Source organism: Plectropomus leopardus, chromosome 20, assembly GCF_026936395.1.
Source record: "Plectropomus leopardus strain MGB_pleo_1.0 chromosome 20, ASM2693639v1, whole genome shotgun sequence".
In the NCBI taxonomy this organism is placed as follows: Eukaryota; Metazoa; Chordata; class Actinopteri; order Perciformes; family Serranidae; genus Plectropomus; species Plectropomus leopardus.
The window spans coordinates 11642764-11663157 of NC_142195.1; the positions used below are offsets into that span (position 1 = coordinate 11642764).

At 39.0% G+C, this 20394-nt stretch overlaps 2 long non-coding RNA genes across 2 annotated transcripts in view; both read left to right on the top strand.

The window, feature by feature from the left end:
• The window catches only part of LOC148186182 (uncharacterized), a 51371-nt gene extending 47838 nt beyond the window's left edge, over positions 1-3533 (top strand). The window contains exons 3-4 of the long non-coding RNA XR_015775100.1: positions 2574-2641; positions 2828-3533. This is a non-coding gene — a long non-coding RNA (uncharacterized LOC148186182). The remainder of the gene's footprint in view (positions 1-2573; positions 2642-2827) is intronic.
• A 3283-nt stretch (positions 3534-6816) lies between these two features.
• Positions 6817-19992, top strand: LOC148186183 (uncharacterized). The gene is made up of 4 exons (XR_015775239.1): positions 6817-7113; positions 8970-9059; positions 12745-12875; positions 19416-19992. It is a non-coding gene; the product is annotated as an uncharacterized LOC148186183 (long non-coding RNA).
• Positions 19993-20394: the final 402 nt, after the last annotated feature.

Consider the following 20394-nt stretch of genomic DNA (forward strand, 5'->3'; position numbering starts at 1 on the left):
CATAAAAATAGCAACAGAGCAATTATACGAATCGAAAGGTAAGATAAAAGATATAGAAACAGATCCAACATCAGAGACAACAGAACAATATCAATTTTTGACCAAAGAATCAACATCATGTCAAAATTAAATAGAACAGTGGCATAAGGGGGTAAATCAGTCTAATGTTAGTGCCATATCATTCTTGCTCTAAATTTTACATCTTACATCATGCTAGACTACGCAAACATTCGTTTTAAAAAAGGCTAAAAGTTTGCAGCCATGCACGACTCTGTGAGGCTGTACTACGTTTGAGCTAATGCTAATGCCAACATGGCAAGATGTCTACAATGACAATGGACAATGCAAAAACTGCCCATTAATGTTACATTACAGCCTGTTATCCTGCTGTTGGCTGCAGGGCTCTTGTTCCATGAAAATGTCGTTTCCATTAGTCACTTAAACACAAAACATTGGAAAACAGGGTCCAGGCTGAAAAATACTGAAATGAATCTTTAAAGGATCGCAAAAGCTACTACATTGCATCTGAATGTGTCTCTACCAAATTTCATGGCATTCTATCCAATAATTGTCAAGATATTTTATTCAAAACCACAAAGATCAATCTCAAGGTGACTTCAGAAAGTCATTAGCATACATCCTCGGAATATCTGTCCAAAACTGTGTGCCAATCCATCCTGCAAATGTTGAAATACTTCACTGGATAAGTGAAAACTTTGACCTGCGGGTGATACCAGATAAGAAGTCAGAGGATCACCAGAATCATTAGAATGAATCCTCTGGGAACCATAAATATCTGTACCAAAATTTATTGCTAAGTAGTTGTTGGCAAGAAGTGGTGCACTGATAGACCAACCAACTGACTGAAATTGCTATCAAAAGCTGCTACTGTGGCTGAACACTTACTGGTCTTTAGTTTATGTCTTTTATCTGATGTATTCAGTTTTCTGCATTTGAGAATATATGTGCGACGTGTAAAGATACTGTTCTCTGTAGATGTGATTCACAGTTAAGTGCTTTTCCATATGTTTTTGCACAACAGAAATGCCATTGAGTGTGCACGTGTGTGTGTGTGTGTGTCTGTGTGTGCTGGTGGATAATTTCTCATTGTAGGGATTTTTATTGCTTTCTAGTCTTCATTCCCTGACCTCAGTGAAGTGATTGCCTCTGATAATGCCATTAACCACTGCCCTGCAATTCTCTGGGGCGCAGTAAAAAGACTGAGAATAGAAAATACTTTTATTTCTGAGAGAGGTGCGGATGTTTCTCAACCTTGATTTATCAAAGGGCAAAAATTGACCACATTTTATTTGCTTCTGACTAACTGAATCATTCATCGATCGTCCCTCACCTACTAAGCCTTTCATTTGTATGCCAGGAGCTGAGATAGGGAATGATGGTCAAATGAATGGGCAGTAACAAATTACACTCTTTTGTTGAAAAAACTAAAGCAATCTTTTCCATGTATATTGTAGTAAACAGCTATAGAACAAGCATGATAATGATCTGGGCCTTTTGTGTTTGGTGGAATAGAAAGAAGGGATGATGTCAAGATAAGTTTTCTGAAACTACATTTTATTATGTGACCTACTGTGATATTTCTTCTCTACTGAGATAGGAGTTAGCTGTTCCCAGTTTTAGCTATGCTACCACACAAAAAGTGGTACACAAAAAGGTGTGTTTTATTTGTGTGCAACCATTAATTAAATTTAAAAGTTTTAAATATTTTCAGCCATGTTAGCACCTAATGTTGGCAATGTCGATCAGTTGGTCAATCTCTTGGCCCACAACTTTGGTCCAGACTGAATAATCTCAACAACTATTTAATGGATTGTCATGAAATTTGGTAGAGACATTCATGTTCCCCTAGGGATGAATTGCAGTAACTTTGGAGATCCTCTGACTTTTAATCTAGCGCCACCATCACGTCAAAATTTCAAAAAGTAATGGCTACCCCACTCTCCTCAGCTACACTTATACACTAATTAGCAAATGTGGCATGCTAAGACATAAAACAAAGATGGTGAACATGATAAACATCATACCTGCTCATCATCAACATGTTAGTGTTGTCATTATTAGCATGTTAACTCAAAGCACCCTTGCGACTACAACGTCAGCATGGCTGTAGATGCTAATGGCCCAGACTCACCAAAATGTCGTCAAAAACTATTTGCAACACAGGCTGACTGTTGCTTCGCCTCACCTCACTTGTGTGTTAGCAAGTTGCAGTTAAACACTCTACAGCTAACAGCTAACACATCTGTTCTGCACCTGTGTGAAAGGAAATGACTCTCCAAACCAGCAGGTGGCGGTAGTCTGCATTGGTTATTTAGAAAGGGAAACTGGAAGACTGACAGGATGGATTTCAGATGCTAGTTAGCCAGTTAGCACATATAGAATATTCACAGTGTGCTTTCAAACAGTAACACAAACAATCATAACCCATTTCTGCTAAAGACCTCATTGCTTAAAAAAAGATAATGTTACCTTATATTACAAGATTGCTTTGACCTCACGCTCTCTTAACTTTAGTCGTTTAATTGCTTTCCTCACTTCCTTTTTTCTTGCAGAACGCACCACAAGAAACAAGGTGATGGATCAGACGTTCGCCATCGGCCCAACATCGACCCTTGTCTTGGTGTGTTACGACCCTTTGTCTTGTTTAATGCAGTTTTCAACACTTTGAGCTACATCTTATGAATAAAAGGCATTATGCACGTCAGGCTTATTTATCTGAATGTGTATCTCATAGTTTCTACTGAACCATCTGATTCTCCTCCTCTGTCTCTCCTTCCATCCTTTCTATCTACGTTCCTGTCTGCAGGCGGTGTCCAAGGTGCCCAGTCTTTATCCCCATCTATGTAACAATAAATCTGCTCTGCCACAGGAACTAAAAAGTCCCCAGGTGAGAGCTGTGCAAGGAGGCCCTCCTATCAGGGAACAGCCAAGCATACAGTGGACAGTGGCATCTCTGGGATTAAAAACTGCTGCATCCACTGTTCCCCTGGCCCATTGACGGATGGATAAAGCCTTGGACTTCACCTTATTGAAAGAAGGAGAGAGCGCCCGGGGAGCCATGAAATCCATAGACCCTTCTTTAAATGGGTTTGTAAGAGGCTTCCGCCTAGCAAACCACGGCTGAAAGAGCCCATTAAATAAAGCCCAGCTCCTCAGCAAGGAGCTGGGGCAGATTCATCAGAGAGGAGAAGGCAAAGATAATGATAGCTCATGGCCAGATGTGAGACGTTGGCTCCGCTTGCATGTCATGTGGGACCATGTCAATAACAACAGGCAAACAGTGTTTTCTTACCTTCTTCTCTGTGGGGATTATGTCTCGCAAAAACAGCGATATATGAAGAGACGTGTAATGTACACACAACCATTTTCTTACTTAAGCAGTGTGACACTCTTTTATTAACCCTCTTTAGTTTATTTCGTCACAGATCTGAGGCTAGTGAGCTAGATATGAGTTCTGCAGAGCACCACAGCAGTGATACTCAAGACAAATCTGGCCCCCGATAACATGCCAGGTTGCCCCACCAACCATTTTCTAATTCACAATTAAAATAAAGTGATTCACATTGTGAATTGTTTTGTACTTTTAGTATATAGAAGGTGTCAGGGTTCATAAAACAGCATCAAGATAGAGCTTTTTTTTTTAAAAAAAAGTGCCAGTGGAGGATCCCCCACACCCCCGACAGAGGTCCTGGCTAAGGCCCAAATGTCCTAAAATCCTAGAAATGTCCTAAAATCCTAGAAATGTCCTAATATCCTTGAAACATGCATAAGTTCTAGAAATATCCTCATACCTTAGAAATGTCCAAAAATCCTAGATCTGTCCTAAAACCCTACAATGTCCTAAAATCTTAGAGATGTCCAAAAATCCTAGAAACTTGCTAAATTACTCAAAATGTCTTAAAATCCTACAAAAAAAAAATCCTAAAATCCTAGACACTTCCTACAATCCTAGAAATGTGCTGAAGTCCTAGAAACATCCACAAATCTTAGAAACACGCTATAAAGTCCCAGAAACATGCGAAAGTCCCTACAAATGTCCTAAAATCCTAGAAATGTCCTGCAATTCTAGAAACGTTCTAAAATGCGAGAAATGTCTTAACATCCTAAAAACATGTATGCCACGACAGTCCCCTAGTCTCCTGTCATTTTGTAAAAGTGGCCCCCAAACAGAGCAAGTTGAGCCTCCCTGATTTAGAGCATTTGCTCTGTCATTTTTGTTTGTCTAGCTGTGGATTCAGGGTGGGGACATTAGCCCACCGTCTTTCTCCCTTGGTTGTTTGGCGAGACCTTCACAGCAAGAGAAGGTGGAATGCTGCCTGGACAGATTTGAATATCAATGTGGTCAGATAGGATAGGAAGGTGCTGGAAGGAGGGAGGAAGGAAGGCTGAGGAGGGCCCCTGGCAGGACAGTGGGCGAGATGGAGAGAGAGAGAGAGAGATTCAGGGAGGGACGGAGAGAGAGAGATTTGTCATTTGCTCTCCGTTCCACCTGCTCCCCTGTCATGCATCCTGCCGGGGGGGAAATACACCCTGATGTCTGAGGGAGACAGAGGGAAAAGGATGAGTGAGGTGGCGGGGGTGGAGGGGTGGGGTGGGGGGGAGCAAATAGAGGAGGGGAAAAGATGGACAGGATTGAGAAGGAGACAAAGGAAGATAGGAAAAGAGAAAGACACAGTTGTAGAAAAAAAGGAAGAAAATATATGCATACCATTGCGTATTTGAGGTGCCAAGTCCTGAAATGCAGCAGCTAACTACAGGGGCTGGCAGGTATGCAAATAGGAGGATGTACCAGTGCGCCACCAGATTACTTTTCCTGCATTTGCTATTCATATATTTGCAAGGTGACTCACTTCAGACAAAGCAGGTGATCAAGAGCTCTTTCCTCTACCCCTCTCGCTTTTCTCCTTCTCTCCTCCACCACATCTGAATAGCAAGGAGAAGAGGAGAGCAGGCAAGGCATGATGGATCCACAGCCTCAGCAGAAGTCATAAGCCTTGCAAATGCCGCAGCCCACAATTGCATGCCCGCAGATTTGATATGTATTCTGTCAGCAAACCCCATTTAATCCATTTTGCTGTCAGCCCCCCCTTAAAAGCATCTCGACTAATACAGGGAGAGTTAAGAGTGCAGCAGAGAGACAAACAAGACACCAACATGCATAGCTAACAATCACACCTGAAACATCGAGAAACATTTTCAAATTTATGCTTTTAACTTTGCTTCTCCTGACTGATTCTCTTCAAATCGCTCTTTCTGGCTGGTGCTATCTATCAGAGATTCATGCTTAAGGGGCTGACTTTCCCAAAAGCATCTAAGCACCGACATCTCCATTGACTGATTGCACAAAGTTCGAATTCTGACTAAAAATGCTTTTGGCAACTAAAGCCCAGGTTGCTAATGGATGTACTCGACTTTGGGAACATACTTGAAAATGTTGACCTGCCTCCTGCTGTTTACTTAATGAACATCTAGTGAAGCAGAGCTCAGCTGCCTCTGCATACAAATAATAAAAAACCTGAAAGATGATAATTATATTAGAAATTATATGCGTATCTAAAGCCTGATTTTCTACCAGTAGCTTAAGGGTTCTGAGCTACATTTTACTGTTCCTAGATCTGTGAAACCATGATACCAACATTGAGGTCCTGAACCCAAGTGTTCCCGTCATCAATAACATCACTTCAGTCTTTCACTTTAATACAATAAACAGGCTTTATTGGCAACACATTTGATATGCACTGCTAAAGCACAATTGCCATTAAACCATTAAAATACAGTGAATAAAATTAACAACAGATCACATAAATAACAATATAAGTAAAACAAAGAAAAATAGGTTTTTAAACTAGTAAAGAAAACTACTATATAACTGTCTTGGCCTCTGTTATTCCTCCAGCTACTAATATTCCTTCTTCTTAATGCCACTTGGGACCACTTCATGTATTGTGTTTATACTGTTTATAGTGTTTATTACTGCACTGACCGGTTGTGTGGCCACTATTCATTTATCTTACCGGACCTGGAAGTCCCACAGGATCCAAGCTGTGTTACCCTCAGTCCTTTGTGGTATCTCTCATGGCATCTTAACAGGTGCAGCTACAAGGGCACATATTAGTGTGGTTGTATCATGCGTCAGTTTGTCTTGTGACATGACTCTGATGTCTGCTGCAATCGTATTTAAGTTTCCAGCCCCTTCTCCAAAGTTGTTAAATACTGCTTTCAGTTTAAGATACCAATGCTAAAAGCCACCTCTCCTGTCCACATGATACCCTGCAGGTCAGCTAAGAGCTCTGCAGGACAGAACAGGTTTCTGTGTTATTTATTATAGGCCTATGCCTAAAGAAAACATTCTGGTCTAATGTTGAAAGAACATTTTAAGGATGTTTATCATTCCAAATAATGTTCCTCTAAAGTTAATTGCTGAATAACCTTTGAACTGCAACATTTTGAGGATGTTTTGGTGATGCTGAAAGGTGACAGATCATTGAATGTTCTTTTTTATAAAACATTCCCACAATGTTTCATGAAAACAAAGGAAGACCATTTTTAAAGTAACATCCAAAACATTGGATTGGTTGCATTGTACCGTTTTAAGAACATTTTTTAAAAATTGCTAACTGGGCAGCCAGCCATACATTACAAGACCACATCAGGTTAAAACTAGGGGTGTAACGATTCCATCTGAATAGCTGTTTAATGATCAACGATGCAATTTGATCGATGCATAATGAAAACATCATCCATATTATTATCTTCAAGATATGCTTTTATTTTGAAATCCCGAGTCACCGTCAAACAGCAGCTGGCAGGTAATGGCCAGCAGCCAAAAGACAGACTTTACTCGGTAATAAATCAGCTGTATGGAAGTGTTTTTGGATGTTAGAGGAGACACAGGTCAACAGGCAGAGCACGTCATATGTAAACAACGACGTTGCCAGATAAACAACAACAAACCTGCCTGGACAGGCGTGTAACACAGCTAACTTGTTGCAGCAACATTAGCTTCGCTGTTTCAACTATATTAGGCTACAAACCTACATGCAGGCTGAAATTCAACCGTGCTGCTCTTTCGGGAGATGACTTAGAGCAATGGTGAGTGAGAGAAGTGTAAACTATACATGTAAATTGTTTCGCTATGAGTAGAGGAAAAGTCCGTTAGCGGCGAGGCTAATTTATGCAATGTAAAGGTGCTGAAGCTAACAGCTGTCATGTCTGTGAAACCTGACAGTTTGTGAAATTATGTATTTGTTAATCCGTGTTTTATAGCTGTTGGGAGATGTATGCCTCCAGAGTTTCAAGCTAGATCGGCCTTAAGTCAGAAAAAAGATCATGGTTTGGATAAAAGTGAAAATATACTTTAAAGGTTGACTTAGACCACCAGCAGATGGAGACATGAAATACAATGATTTTCAGTGTATGTAATTTTCATTCATTTTGCAAAATATGAAAAATACTTTAACTTAGGGTTGATGTTTTGTACGTATTCACTTTTTTTTAATTAAAAAAAGGTTTCTGATATGGGTTGAAATCATCATGCTGCCCATATCTGCCGATGCCGAAAACGTGTTGATATTATCTTGCATCTCTAAAATGGACTGATGATATCGTGTCGTATCAAATCGAATTCGTATCATGTAGGTAGATATTGTCAACTGCACAGAGTACAGCCACTAGATCGAGATATTTCATTCAAAACCACAAATTCCAATCTCATGATGACGCTTGAGGGAAATTTACCAAACTCATTAATCTTTGAAGCATGAAGGTTAACTTCGTGGCATTGCATCCAATAGCCGAAAAATGTTCAATGTGAACCAATGTGATGGACTGACCAACAGACCAGCATACAAATATCCAGTGCTCAGGTACCAGGTGCAATGGTCCGAAATAGATTCAGTTGCCAGTATTTGATGGGAGATCTGCAGAGGCATAAACCATCATCTCATGGGGGTTAGTAGATCCGAAGCAGATATCTGTCTCCAGGTATAGATTAACATATATGTAGATGCAGCGTATTGATCAGGATGACAGGTTTACTATTCCTGCCAGGCAGTCATCAAGCCTCCGAGGGCTTTGTCTTGGTGAGATCTGAGATGAGCTCTTCCCTCCAGTTCTATTTGATACAAGCTTTGTAAGCTCTCAGTAAACACAAGGGAAAGTACTGCGGGAATAACATTTCCTTTATAAACTCATAAATTCATAACATTCTACCATCATATTAGGCTGGATACAGTGCATAAACAGGATATCTCCGCTGCACCCACAGCGCTACAAGGTGCCACGCTCTCTCCAAGGTCACACTTCATCTCTCCACCAAGGCTGTCATGCAATCACAAGAAATAAATGAAAAGCATGCCGCATCCTGAGGGGGAAAACCACAACAAACACTGGGCTTCTGTGGGCTTCTGAAACCATACAAAGGGAATTTTGATAAATAGGCAAAAGGTTTTATAAATCATAATACTTTATAGAGTATTCTTTTATTCTAAATTATTGTTAATTCTACATTTGGCAAGAAAACTGCCAATCATGTATGTTAATGTCCATATCTATTCAAAATGACTCCCAATATTTGTGGATTTCATTTTAGAGGGAATTTTTCCTTGAGGTCAAATCTCAGGAATCAAATTCAGGACTCTAGGCAACATAGTGACCCATATTTCTTTGAGTGGCCAGTTCTCTCACATGACTTGGTTGTTTCACTTCACCCAGTTCTTGTTAATACTGTTTTTTTCCTGATCTCTAATGCTGTCTCGGATGTTGCAGTAAGGTGAAGTCAGCTAGGGACATCAGGTAAAATGGGACAAATACGGTTTTCCATATTTGGCACCTTAAATATGGGCACCAAACATGATGTTGCTTTGTATTGCAGAGTCAATAAATTGAAACACTGTATAGATGTAAATGTGCGGCTATCTTTTCAAGTTTGGACTCTCTGATGTTTCCAGCAGGTTGCCAAAACTAAGCTGGGTAGAGCAGTGGTCGTCCTGCATAACGGAGCAAGGAGTCCCAAAAACACTGGTCTCAGAACTTGCAAGGTAAGCCAAGTGACATGTTGATTTTCTCTTTTTGTAGTAATAGTGCTGCAGCTAAAATAATAAGCGTATAACACCAAAAATGGTTGTAGGATGTTGTATTTCATCAACTGTCTGACTTATAATCAAAATATTTTTACAATACACTGTAGTTTTTCATGGGAAAGGGTGTTGAGTGAATACTTACTGCATTCAGGTAAAATGGAACAATTTTCTGAATTGAAACCAGCATGTTTTTAGGTCACCTTAAAATCATGAGGTACTATTTTGTTGCTGTCCATTCTGTAACATTATATTTTTGTCACCATATGAAATATGAAAGATGTTGCAGAATTATCCCTTAGCGTAGAGATACACAATCACGTACATCCTATATGACACAAGGAAACGGGCAGCAAAACAACAGGGAAAGCACTGCAGAAAAGTTGAACAGTATTTTTAAATAAATAGGTGATACATTAATGATTTGATGAATTGATGATTGAACTGAAACATTTACTTTACTATTTAAAAAACAAACACAAATGTCCCATTGTACCTGAACATGTCATCGTAGTGAGGTAGAGGTTTTGGTGTGTTTTAAGGTCCAGAGTGTCTTAAGTATTTTACTTGCAAACAGTGTCCTTATATAACCAGGGATCCAAGTTCTCACAGTAGCACTGTAGGTAGTCTTTAGGATTTTAGGTGGTTTTCTTGGTAATCTACCAAAAAGTGCACCAAATTATCTGACTTCACTCTAATGATATTAAATGATCCAGAAATAAAAAAAAACCTGTACAGTGAGCATGAAATTTTAGAAAGCAGGATCATCTTGCCTTCTTACAACTGTTGCTTCTCACAAAGACAAAACATTTTTTTTAAATAAATGACTAAAGGGGTTATATAACATGAGTGCTTTTGTAGGCTACATAAGATATAAAATTTATAATCAACACTTGAAAAGTAAGGATTCCTTGGCATAAGCTACTAAGATGTTGTCAATTAACCAATTTTTAGAAAATTTCCTCAATAAGTGAAGAAACTTTTTTTTTCCATATTATTTGTAAACATTGCAGAAAATTAAAGGAGCTCTTTTCCATATTCAGAGCGTATCCATGATTCAGAAGTGGTTTGCACATGGCTCTCAACATAGAGGTGGCTAACGGTGTTAACAGCTTGAACACTGCTAACAACGCAGACAGTGTTGACAGAGCTAACAGTGTTAACTGGGGGTACTGAAGGGTGGGTGCTACTTTTCTGCGCCACTGCCATCCCAATATTAGTGGTAACCACTGTATGAGTGCAGTGCAGAGAGATGGCGATTAGGTAGCCAGTGGTATACACACATGGGCCTAACATACACTAACATACACGTCCACGGCCACATCGTCTACCACAACACAGAACAGAGAAGCTCACACAGAGGTACAGTGACTTCATTCTCTGCTCAGGACAGCAGCGCTCCACTGTGTCCTAACATAGCAAATAATTGTCTGCTGCTATTTTAAAGCTCTGGATGTCATATGTAGCTCCTCACTGTTTATTTAAGGCATTCAGAATGCGTGAAATATCAGTTTTTCTTTCAAAAATGGAAAACTGAATGGATATTTGAATAATCCAATTTGCTCTCTATTAGTTCAGGATATTTAAAGGGCTGCTTTCCACAAAAAAAGGCATAACCAGTGGTAAAATCAAAAAACGCCACTTTCTTATGTTGTCTTTTTCCTTGATTCCTTGAACCCGAATCTTGTAAAATCATAGATGTCAATAAAAAATATGCAAGAAACAGGTATGAAATATTAAAGCCGGGGTGTGACTTCAGGAAGCACAGAAGAAGTTGTCGGCATTTAATTTAACTTCTTTGTTGAGATTTCTTCCTGAGACAGTTGGCAGCGTCAGCAGATTCTTGCCGCTGGCACGAAATTCATGGGACAAGTGTCCATGTCAGCACTTTCTCCCCCCTCAGCCGGTGTATAAAAGGACATCACACTTGTCAGCGGCGGTGAGCCCAAATTATAAGGACAAATAAAATGGTGTGCCTCTGAGCGGGGCTTTTCAAAGAGGATGTCCTTTTGGCTGAACGATATGATAACTTGTACAAGGTTCTCACACGGGATGACTGATAGTGTAGCTCCCCTGCAAGTGCGTGTGTGCGTTCAAAGTCTGTGAGCAAAGGGTGTGGATGTCTGTGTGTGCACATTAGCCTGTGCGTAATTGTGTGCTGGTTCGGTCTGGTAGTGTGCAGGTGTGTATTTGTGTGATCTCTGCCTGCTTTTTGTACCTTCAAGTAGAGTTGAGTGAGGAAATATAAACTTTAGGTGATACTGCAGCTGTCGTGTACATTTCTCCATTCATCATAAGGGACATGTCTGACATATTTGTGGAAACAGCATCTGTAGGAGATCAGCCTCTGTGCACTACTGACTTGAGCACATCACACTAGTTCAAGACATTTCAACACCTGCCGAGTCATCGTGCACACTTGCTGCTGTGTTAAAGAGGAAGGGGTTCAAACAAGCATTAGCTGTCTCTCTTTGATTGGTCTACTAAAAGAAACAGGTCCTGTGACCACAGCACACTGTTACACTGAGATACAGAGAGTAATGTTACACCAATAGATTGCCTGGGTTGCTATCGACCAGTATTAGCTTATTGCAGGTATACTGGAAGGCTATTGGAGTAACAAGAAATTGCAATGCAGAAACTCCACATTAGGTTTGATGTAGTTTAAAAAAAGTATTCCATTAAAGGGAACTCATTATCAGGATTCCCACTGTCATGGAATTCCTGAAAAAGTTATGAAATTATAAAAACTGTTTTCCAGGCCTGGAAATGGTTCAGAATTAACAGAATGTTTTGAAAAAGTTTTGAGTACACCTTATCTTGTCTGTTAGTTAAAATATTTATATAATATATAAGGTCATTGATCCTCATGGACATAATGGCAATCAACCATTATCAATAAAGATTGGTCAATGCTCAGGTTTAGACATGTCTATAAAACAAACATTTGTTTAACATGAGATGAATAAACTTGTCAAAATTCGAATCCAAACACACATCTAATGGCAGTAATATCTATATGATCATTGGTTTGCTATCCGCCCTAAAACGTGCGTGACTGTGACATTTTGTGAAGTTCCTGTCTGCTCTGTAGGTGTATGTTGCTGGATGGCAGTAGGACTTTCTAACAAGGGAGTCAATTTAACAAGCTTAAGAAGTCTGTTTTTTAATCCACAGATGTTTAGGAAATGCAAAATTAAATATTGTGGGACTGTGTGATGGATGTTTATATTAAACGTGGTGAAAGTTTTCAATAATGGGGTAAACGTATGTAAAAGTTATAGCTGTGAGCAAATCCTTAGGCCTCACACCACTGTAAATACTCTGTTTACAACATTTTTTTCTATTGTGGCTGACATCAGCTCATGAAGGATTTCCATGGTCATATGCTCCAGGTACACACAGGATTTGTCACAGTAGAAAGTGCCACTATACTCTGTGACAGTCATTCCTCAGCTGCAAGTACGCTGCTACATGTAGCTGCATGCTAATTTCTGGGAAACAAGTGATGGTTGCAGATATTGTTAATTTCTCCTGGATTTCAGATCATATTCCTGTTGGAACATGTCCAGTCCTGAAGATTTTGGTTTAGAGGCTTTTATTGATGATTTTCCAGGTAAGAATGTGCCGTCATTCTCTGTTACAGTTATTTCCCGGCTGCAATGACGAGTGCAGATATGGAAGACCTGGAAATGCTGACCAATTACAACAGACTGGGCTTTTTTTGGGAGGGGGTCTTAAAGAGACAGGCGTAAAATGGAGCGTCTCAGACAGAGGGTGAGTACATGTGTTCCAGCATAGACAGTAAGTGTTTTTTTTTAAGATTAAAGCATTTAAACCTGTTCTTGTAGAAACCTAAAACATAAGTCTGAACCTGAAAACGGGCACATTAGGTCCCCTTTGAATCCCCTTTGGAAGATTTTAAACTTTAAAATCTTCCAATCAGTATCTTGCTCGCAAATTCTAGAGATCCATATCAAGATTGTCTTTTATGGTATGCATTTATATATTTTTAAAAAGCCAATATGTCACAGCCAGCCTCAAAAATCCAGTATCAGTCAAACTATAGTGCACTGTAAAATCTGACAAGTTGATCTTACTTAAAATAATCTAACCAATAGCCTTGAAAGTACATATAACTATTAACCTTGATTCAGGTTTACTTCATATCTTATTGTCAAGTTACCTCAAAATGTAGCTATATTTACTTAATTTTGTAAAGTTATTGCAACTTAAAAATGGCAAATGGAATTTTCCTTTTCTTTCTGAGTGTTAGCAACTTCAGTAAACCAAGTTAGACTGACTAAGCTTGATCCTGATTGGTTTTTGCCAATAATGAAATTAGGAGATCTAGAAGTTCTGTTTTGTTAACATTTTTAAGAATATACAAATATGATTGACTACTTTGCAACCAGCAGAATACAGATATTTAGAACAGTAAACTTGGTTTACTGACGTTGCTAAAACTTAGAAAGATTGATTTAAATAAACTTGCCATATTTAAGTTGCAACAACTTCACAGAATAAAGCAAATATAACTAAATTTTAAGTAGACTTAACAGTTAGATACAAAGTAAACATATATTCAGACTAAGTTATATTTACTTGCATTTTTCAAGGCAGTCAGTTTCCTAGATTATTTTTAAAGTAAAATCAAATTACAGTGGCACTCCACTGTAAAATCAAATTGTCAGATTTTACAGTGGAGTGCCGAAACCATAAACAACGGCTAATGACATCGCCCCCTCAGCTGGAAATTAAATGATATCATGGACTCTTTGCAATAATAACAACGAATATTGCGCCAATTACATTACCACTACCACCATCAGTCAGTAGCACAGACTCACGTCTCCTGGAGAACAATAATGTCGGGGTGCTATGACTGCATAATATTTTAATTTCTTCTTTTTGCTAATAACAGTCTAGTAAGCACTCAAGTAAAAACCAATGATATGATTTTCATAGAGATGTTTAGGTTTGACCTTAATACACGCTGATAACACCCCTCATGAACCGGTGTCATGCTGCCGTCGACACACTCACGCAGTGTTACTTTGTAAGTGAGTGTGAGGTGAGTCAGGTTAGGTATTAGTAGCTGGTAGGTGTGGATTAAGGCTTCTGCTCATTAGACAGAGGTAGCAGAGCTGTAATCCACATCCTCCCTCACAACATATAAACACACATTCACATAAGCCTATACACAGTACACACACAGAAACAAACAACCAGCTCAATTCATTACAAAATAAAAAGTTTACGTTCATTAATTTTGCATGACCAAATGGCAGGAGCCTCTCAGCCTTTCAGGTTTTTACACATAGAGCTGCTGATGTAACTGGGTGGAAATGACAGCAGGGCTGCAGCAGGTATATAGGTTGAGATTTTATCTGAGAAAACTGTGGGAATGGCTGTAATGTTGCAGTGCCTGAATCAGGATTATGGCTGCGGTCTTTTTCTGTGGCTTCTGAATCAGTGAGATGAAGCTGAAGCAGAGGTCTGCAAAAGTCTAATCCTCCCCAGTTCTATCAAAATCCTCACAGGGCGTCATTATGAAGTTATTGATCTGATCTGTGCTGAATGTCACAGCAAAGGTAGAGGTAATTTTCTTGATATCTGAAGGTATCACAGCTGCACATACTGTAGTGCTGTGGAAAAATAAATAGTGAGTTAATGATATATAATTGTTATATAATTGTTAGGAAGTGATATGATATAGGAAGTAACACTTCCTGTGAGAGGAGGTCATAGCAAGGGCAAAACTGAGCTGCAATCCATGAGCAGTATTTGACAGACTGTACTTGCATCACTCTGAAAACAAGTCCTTGTTACTACAGCTGATAGATCCTATTGGGTTTGATCGTAAGAATGGGAAAACTTCTGAAGACTTGTAAAACAAATGTACTGCCGATATTAAATTCAGGAGAATCCTATAAGCTTTTTAAACTGTGTGTTTATTTGTAAAACAAGTTTTAAAAAAAAGTTATGTCGCTGCTTAGCTAATGTTAGCCAACCATTAGCTCGGTATTAGCCTTAACTTACTGTTCTTTGAGCAAATTAAAATGTCAAACAGAATTTGTTGTGTGTTGATGTGGGATTTCCGACCCGCACGTTTTATATTCATGTTTTACTGCAATTTGTTGTTGTTGTTGTTGACCGATGTGTAGTCTTTAGATATGTAGTAATCTTTGATATATTTGTTTCCATCTGGACATCAGAAATGTAACTTAAGTTCTTCATGGTTCTCTATTACAACTTGATTGGATGCTGTCTGATTGGCTCAAACTTAATGGATCATCTGGGTAATTAAGTGTTGTCTTGCTGGGAATTAATTGTGTTATTGATTCAGAAAATGAAGGAGAATTAATTGATTCGTGGCACACTTTTTAAAACACTTTTTTTTTTTTTATCTTTGGGTTTGGGCCAGTGTATCAAGTATTTTCAAGTCTGAAGGCTCAAGTCCAAGTGGAGTCAAATGTCACTAGTGTTAAAGTCCGAGTCGAGTAGCAAATTTGTGACTTGAGTCCGACTCAAGTCCAAGTACACACAAGTGCAATTAACTGAGTTAAAATCAAATATAGATGAAACACTTGCTGAAATTATAATGATTTCTGAACGTTGTAGTTGTGTGCACTTGTTCTCGGTTGATATTGGAGGAGAATACTGGCACAGTTAGTGAGTGGGTATGTTTTCAGTCCCTACAAACTATTATGAAGATAAAGTGTGATTATATGTGTTGCAGTGATGCTCTGCTATTGATTTTAAAGGCTTGTGTGAAAATGGCCTTTATTTTAGTTCCCCTTAATGATCTGTTTTATAAAATGTGTGCAGGAAAACTTTAGACTATTTTAAATTCCTGAAAGTCTCTAACAGTATATGTTCCACCACCACTTTTTCCACAGCTGTATAGACAATGTTGAAAGAAAGAGGACAAAAGTTTTTGAAGCCTGCAGTAATTAGCTTTTTGTTGCATGGCATGAGATTTGGATGAGCATGTTGTCAACAACGGTGCAGCAGGAGTAAAAACAACATCTTAATGATGCAGTTGGTTTGTGAGCTAATTGGTGTACATCAGCAATGACAGCTCTGAGTGGTTCTTGAGCTGCGAGGTAATCATATCTGCTTTAAATTAGCAAAAACTCCAGCGGTGTAGGTGGCTACGCCTCAGTGGGAAGTATACAATGTGTTTGCATTAGTTAACATTCATTTTTTTCTGCTGTTGATGGACATTCTTCCTACGCGTGTGTACATTAACAATCACGTTTCAGCCTTGTGATATTTTTTTGTAACAAAAGTGTTTTTAACTAGTGAATCCGTCAGGTGTCTGTCACTATTTCTGATTTTGTTACTGTTCTGCTCTTCATGCTCCTCTCTCCTGTGCATATAATCATGTGGGAGGGCACGGCAGCTCAAAAAGCACCTTTGTAAAAAAAACTGCATCTGAAGAAGCTCCACCTTATCTGAGAAACACTGGAGGCAGACTTGTCAGGCTTGTGATGTTTTATATTCAGGGGTAATATCCGGATTCAGATGAACAGAGGAACCCAGGTGTATCTGGCCACTGTCTGTGCAGAATTCAATCAAAACCAAGCCAGATCTGCTCCATCTCCCTCTCATCCCGCACTATTTCTCTTAATTTCACTTCAATTCACAGCGCTATGCTGGCATGAATGATAAATGAGCAGTTTTGCCTCAGCATCAAACAATAAATAATTGTCCTTTTTGGCCATTTGTATCTATGTATTCTTTACGTAGACGGCCTGTATAGTAATGTTTTGTATATTGTAATAATGTGTTTTCACTCTTTGTGTTGCATCTCTTGTCTCTCTTACCATTTTTATAGTCCCCCGTCTGGTAACATAACTTTGGACAGGATATCATGATTTAGTTCACTTTCACTACCGTGCAAATAGCTTTTGTTTTGTCAAACAATTTTGCATTTTGAGACATCTGTGTTAAGATTTTTTTTTTGGAAATAGAAGAAATATTGCCTATATTCTCAGCTTCGTCTGTGAATTATTTTAGGTAGAACATTTGAGACTGGTTATACTGTTGCATTATTTTGGGGGTCTGTGAATTGACTTTGCAATGTTTATGTATTGACAGTATGTTCATTGTTAATACATTTGTTTTGGCTTTCTGCAGCCATTGTAGCAATTGTAGTGTGTTTGCCCTTGTTGGCCACTGTAGTATATCCCTATGCTTATCCTTCCCATTCCAAGCGTGTCTGAGGTTATGGTGGCCTTCAGGTTACATAAAAATGCAAAATGCACTATCTAGAGCCAGTGTTTTGGTTTGTCTGTTTCCGGCTACTGTAGAAACATGACCTGAGACCTGTCACTACCTGACCTGTACTAGAAACCTGATGTGTTCATGGCCTATCCCCTGACCATAAGACTGCCCTGACCCTAACCATTTAAGGTCAATAACCCGAACTGTCTTTGCACATGGGTAGATCAGGTTTGCAGTAGCAACAGATCATGCAGCAACAGCACCTGCTCCCTATGTAAATATGAAGGGCTCAGTCTAACAAATCTTTGTTTCTGGTGATTAACCTTTGAACAGTTTTAAATATTATATTTTATTTTTGCCATTATATCCCCCTAAATCTTACACACTGCACCTTTAAAGATCCACTTACTAGCTTTTCAGAGCATTTAGATGTATCTCATAATTTCGATCCTGTGAGCACCCAAAACTAAAATTTTATTTACCTCCATTGTGTTGAAGTGAAGCCTGAAAACTCATCTCAATAATCTGCATTGCTGATTACTTTATGGCAATGAGGGAAAGTAACATAATACATTTACCTAATTATTATAATTAAGTATTTTTTTTATTTTATGCCACTTTTTCTTCTTTGTTTTTTTTTTTACTTCTACATCGCTTTTACATTTCAGAGGGAAATTTAGCTTTTTACTCCACAGTGTGTATTGAACAGCTACAGTTGCTAGTTACTTCACATATTAGGGTTTCATGGTATCAAAAATAGGCTTATAAAATGCAAATTATTGTTGCAGATATAAACCAGTGTTTCCCAATCACTGACTGTAAGCCCCACCCGGGCAGCAAGCTAGGTGATACAAATCAAACACATCCATCAGGTGCATGCTGGGTCTAGCTACATGCTAATGTGCTCATGGATCCTCCAGTGGAGCTTTCTACATTTCCCCAGGAGCTTGTACCTATAGTGAGGTGCATGAGGCTTTTCTGCTGGTTTTGACAATAATCCTTGTGTGCAGGAGCCATGCAGGCTCTTCCTGCTTTAATATGTGTGTTAGTGTGTTGTAGCTGCTGCCTGTTTGTGTTGTCTTTACATCTCTGTGATATCTGTCTTGCTTATGATTTACTCTGCTGTTAAAGCGGCAGGTTTTTAAATATATGTGGCATATATGTGGCTGTGGTGTCCATAGCTCTTTGCAGTTATTGTTGGTCATTTTGTTTAATTGTCTGTGTTTTGTCATTTTTCCTGGTTAATTCTAATGAGGAAGGAAATGTTTTTAGAGAGGGAATTTATTAGTGGTTTGGCCATCAAGGTTATGTGATGTGATTTTGTTCCACTAGTGTTTACTTTTGCTTTAAGTACATTGTGATGATAGTTCTGTACTTCTACTTAAAGCTGGGGTAATTTAATTAATTAATTGAATTTGTCTACACTGCAAAACAGCCTGAACAAGCAAGATGGACTTGTCAAAAATATTATCTGAAATAGGGGTTGATCAATGTTGTTTTTTCAGGGTTGATACAAATACCGATTATTAGTAGTTAATGAGACCTATACCCGATATTTGGAAACAATATGCATTTACAATAAAAATAAAAATCTTTCTGTCAATATTTTGAATTTGGAATATACAAAACTCCAACACAAAACTTTGTTTAAATGCCTTTAGCAAATGTTTAATCAAAACTGAAAAGTTCAGCATCATGCCAAGTGAAAATTTAAATAAATCATGAATAAAATAAAAATACCTCCCTGAGGTTTTACACCGTAAAAGTTCCTCCCACGCTGACCCTTTTTCTGCACTTTTTTAATTAATTAATTTTATCTGTACTCATTAAAATAAAATTCTGATACATATAATTGGCAAAAAGCCAAGTCTGTCGACCCCTAATCTGAAGTCTGAAAATCAATTAAATAAAATGTGTCAGTATTGTTGTAACGAGAAAATGTTACTCATATTTTAGCCTTGTGCTAGAGCACATGGAGCACTAGAGTAAAATGTTCATGTCTGTGGCTTCAAGCTCACATTTATATAACTAACGTTAGAGCCTCCAATCACAGCGTGTCCTCTTTTTCACCCCCCACCACTACAGACCACCTTACTGGGAGAGGAGCAGCAGCTCCGGAGGTGGAGATGGACTTCAGAGATGGACACCCAGTCAGCAGAAATTGAGCCAGCTCAAATCCCAGCTCCTGGAGACCAGACAGCTCCAACTTCCCGCTGGATCAGCTAACAGGTTAGCCAAATTTGAACTCCCCCAAAGTCAACCAAAGGTCCTTCGACTGAAGGTCCGTCTCCCGAGTTGCTACTGGCTCTCCTCTTGGCATAGTAGTCTATAGTAGCACAGAGTGAGGGTATAGGAACTGTGGGGCGTCTTGCTTCTTTACTTACTTGTGTCGTTTGTGTGCTGCTAAACAGAGATAGAACGAGCAGAGAAAAGGAGGGGCTGAGCGAATGCGGTGCAACTTTACAATAAAATAACATTAGTAAGTCATTGCATCCGAAACGCTGGGTTACCGTGTGGAGTGCATGCATATGCTCGTGGTCGTGTGGTGGAAGGGGCTCAGGACAGAAAATGGTGACATGCAGGAGGAGGGTGTGTTTTCAGATTCTGCGTTGTTTTGTTGTTGTTTTTTTCGCTTTATCCATATTTCTGCCCACCTAAGCTTTAAGTATTGAGTGTTTTCTCATTTGTCTAAGTAAATGGTTGGAATACTCCTTACACCACTGTCTAGACTTTTTTTTTTTTTTAGCAATTTGTATGAAGAAATCCTTTAAATAACACAGGATGCAGGGCTGTGAGAGGGGAAGCTCTTCACCCTGCCATGCTCTGTGGTGCACATTTGCTTCTGTGTGTTTGTGATCACACTTTGTTGAGAAGGGATTGGATTTTCTCTCTCCATTTGGGCCACCAGTGATTAGATGAGTCTATGTCTGAGAGTTTAATCCTTGTTGGAAGGAGCACCAAGTTGCATGTGGCATGCACACACGCACACACACACATTCACACGCTCTCACTTGCAATTTGAGATCCAGATGTATCTTCTTTTTTTTTTTTTTTAAGTGGAGCT